The sequence below is a fragment of the Colobus angolensis genome, unplaced genomic scaffold, assembly GCF_000951035.1.
Source record: "Colobus angolensis palliatus isolate OR3802 unplaced genomic scaffold, Cang.pa_1.0 Scaffold35, whole genome shotgun sequence".
NCBI lineage: Eukaryota > Metazoa > Chordata > Mammalia > Primates > Cercopithecidae > Colobus > Colobus angolensis.
Genome location: NW_012116821.1, coordinates 9,310,849 through 9,314,964, shown reverse-complemented (window position 1 = coordinate 9,314,964; position 4,116 = coordinate 9,310,849).

Here is a 4,116-nt window from a genome sequence, read left to right as displayed (position 1 = left end):
CAATGTCACTGATCATTTATTTTTAGGTGTGACTGGATAGCCACATTATATAAGCAAGAGAACCCAAGAGAATTTGGTGTTATCAAGTAAAATATACAAGGTTGGTTGGGCATGATGGCTTTGGGAGGCTGAGGCAGATGGATTGTTTGAGGTCAGGAGTTTTAGACCAGCCTGGGCAACATGGTGAAACCCCGTCTCTACTAAAAATACAAAAAAAAAAAAAAATTAGCCAGATGTGGTGGCGCATGCCTGTAATCCCAGCTACTTGGGGGGCTGAGACACTAGAATCACTTGAACCTGGGAGGCAGAGGTTGCAGTGAGCCGAGATTGTGCCACTGCACTCCAGTCAGGGTGACAGAATGAGACTATGTCTCAAAATAATAATAATAATAATAATAATAATGAAAATAAAAATTACAATGCTGGCAGGACCCAGAGGCTCATAGCTATATTCCCAATGTTTTGGGAAGCTGAGGCAGGAGGATTGCTTGAAGCCAGGAATTCAAGACCAGCCTGGGCAACAAAGTAAGACCCTGTTTCTACAAAAAAATAAAAATAAAAAAATTAGCTGGGCAGGGTGGTTTATGCTTGTACTTCTAGCTACTCCGAAGTTACTCAGCTATATCAAATGAATTAAAAACAAGCCAACTCAATCGATCACTGACTGTGCTTGGGTGAAGGTGTGGCAAGTCTTCTCCAGATTGAGAAAAAGTCCTTACAGATTCTAAAGACAATTCTTGGAGTTTCTATTCGTCATAACAACAGGATTTCAAAGTGTGAAAACAAATGAATAGGCAGGAAAGGATCTTCCTAAAACTAATAACTCCAGGAAGGTGTCTGAAAAGAGTTTTCTGAAAAGCAAGGTTCTCCTTATTATTGATGAACCTGCTGATTAGCTGGAGTCTTACAAAAAAAAAAAAAAAAAGTAGCCGGGCACAGTGACTCACACCTGTAATCCCAGCACTTTGGGAGGCCGAGGTGGGTGGATCACGAAGTCAGGAGTTCGAAACCAGCCTGGTCAACATGGTGAAACTCTGTCTCTACTAAAGATTAAAAAAAAAATTAGCTGGGCATGGTGGCACATGCCTGTAATCCCAACTACTCGGGTGGCTGAGGCAGGGGAATCTCTTGAACCCAGGAGACAGAGGTTGCAGTGAGCTGAGATCGCACCATTGCACTCCAACCTGGGCGACAGGGTGAGACTCCATTTCAAAAAAAAAGTATATATATGTGCGTGTATATATAGTGTATATATATACACATGTGTATGTATGTGTGTATATATATACACTTTGGCTGCAATTTTGTTGACTAAACACAAGCTCCCCTTAGGGCAGAAAGGAAGGATAAAAGTGGAAAACAATAGAAATGTATTTATTCCCACTAAACTGTACACTTAAAAATGGTAAATCTGGCGTGGTGGCACATTTCTCTAACCCCAGCTACTTGGGAGGCTGAGGCAGAAGAATTGCTTAAACCCAGGAGATGGAGGTTGCAGTGAGCCAAGATCACACTATTGCACTCCAGCCTGGGCAACAAGAGTGAAACTCTGTCTCAGAAAAAAAAAAAAAAAAAAAAGGTAAATTTATATGTACATTTTACCAAAATTAAAAAAAGATATCACAAGAAAACTCAAAAAACAAAAACCACAAGCTCCCAAGCCTGCTCGTTCATTTTATTTATTTATTTTTTTGAGACACAGTCTCACTTTGTCGCCCAGGCTGGAGTGCAGTGGCACGATCTCTACTCACTGCAACCTCTGCCTCCTTGTTCCAGCAAGTCTCCTGCCTCAGCCTCCTGAGTAGCTTGCCACGCCGTGCCTGGCTAATTTTTTATATTTTTAGTAGAGAAGGGGTTTCACCATATTGGCCAGGCTGGTCTTGAACTCCTGACCTCGTGATCCACCTGCCTCGGCCTCCCAAAGTGCTAGGATTACAGGTGTGAGCCACCACGTCTGGCTTGATATTGTTCTTATGTCAGAGAACAATTTTTCTTAGTTGGAGAATTTAAAAGAAGAGGACTTAGTGGGCCAGGAAACTGCTTTGTCAAACTGTTTCTGGGGAGACAGAATTGAAACGTTTAGAAAAGTATGGCTCTAGGGGTGGGAATAAGAAAGAGTAGTCAGAGAAGAGGACTCTGAACTGGCTGGGCATGGTGGCTCACACCTGTAATGCCAGCACTCTGGGAGGAGTTTGAGACCAGCCTGGCCAATGTGGTGAACTCCATCTCTACTAAAAATGCAAAAAGTTAGTTGGGCGTGGTGGCAGGTGCCTGTAATCCCAGCTACTTGGGAGGCAGAGGTAGGAGAATTGCTTGAACCCAGGAGATGGAGGTTGCAGTAAGCCGAGATTGTGCCACTGCACTCCAGCTTGGGTGACAGAGCAAGACTCTGTCTCAGAAAGAAAAAAAAAGAAGACTCTGAACTGAGGTGGTCACAGGCACCCAGGGACAGGCTGCAACATGAAATGCTACAGCAAGCGCAGGGCAGAGTGCAGGGCCACCGCTAGAGCTGCTCACAAATTCCAGTGAGGACACCAGCAGTGAGTTTTGTTTTTTGGTTTTTGAGATGGAGTTTTGCTCTTGTTGCCTAGGCTATAGCGCAATGGCCTGATCTCAGCTCACTGCAACCTCCACCCGCCAGGTTCCAGCCATTCTCCTGCCTCAGCCTCCCAGGTAGCTGCGATTACAGGTATGAGCCACCATGCCTGGCTAATTTTGTATTTTTAGTAGAGATGAGGTTTCTTCATGTTGGTCAGGTTGGTCTCGAACTCCTGACCTCAGGTGATCCGCCCGCCTCAGCTTCCTAAAGTGCTGGGGTTACACGTGTGAGCCACCACACCCGGCAGCTGTGAACTTTTGAGAAGGCTTATCAGTAGAGCAGTGCAGCAAGAGGCCTGATGCATTTGTTCAGCAAGTATTCTTTGCGTACCTAAAATGTGGTGCTGTTCTAGATAACGGGGACCTGCTAGTGAATGACCGATTGTAGGAGGTAAGGAGTTAGTAGACTGTAAGAAGGTTTGCTGGTAAAGCTGGGGGAAAAAATGGAGGTGGAAGGATAAACAGGGTGAAGTAAGAAGTTTTATTTTAGGTACAAGGAAAACTGAACACATTCGCAGCCAGCAGAAGAGACACTGAAGATTCAAGAATAGAGACATGAAGGAGGCAGGAGGCAACAGACTTGAAATCTTTGGGGAAAAAAAAAGAAAGAAAGAAGAAGGAAAGAAAGAGGCACTACTTGGAAACCCTCAGGTGGGAGGTGTGGTGGAAGGACAAACCAGTCAATCAGAGGTAATTTTCTCTGCCAGCTTCTGCATCTGTAAATGGGGGATAATACCTACTTCCTAAAGTGTTTGTGAGGGTTAAAACAAGTGAGTATATTTAAGGCCTCTAGCAGAGTGCCTGGGACGTGAAAGCCTGCACTAACGTAGCCTTTAGTATCCTTTTTTTTTTTTTTTTGAGATGGAGTTGTGCTTTTGTTGCCCAGGTTGGAGAGCAATGGCACAATCTTGCCTCACCACAACCTCTGCCTCCCGGGTTCAAGAGATTCTCCTGCCTCAGCCTCCAGAGGAGCTGGGATTACAGGCATGCGCCACCATGCCCAGCTAATTTTGTATTTTTAGTAGAGATGAGGTTTCTCCATGTTGGTCAGGCTGGCCTCAAACTCCTGACCTCATGTGATCTGCCCGCCTCCACCTCCCAAAGTGCTGGGATCGCACGTGTGAGCCATGGCGCCTGGCCAAGTATACTTAACAAAGAAGAAACGAACAGGAGGAGAGTGCAGGTGAGTTCATGGGCCTGGAGTGAGTAGTGAGTGGGGTTTGCAGGAGCCAACTGGCAATGTGGGGGGTACTAGGCAGAGGAAAGCAGGACAATGGCTAATGAATGAATTCTTCCCTCTAGCAGGAAACTGGGGATGGGGAAAGCTGGAGAGGGGGCAAAGGAGACATTCTGGAGCCATTAATTCTACTTACTGCCTCCATTAGCCACACCCAGGCATTAGCAGGCTGAGAGGTGTGATTGAGGAATGTCTCAGTGTCCCAAATTTCTCCTTAGGGATTGTCTGAAACTATAAGAACTTCATATGTGCTAAGAAATAAATATCCCTGAAGAAGGGGC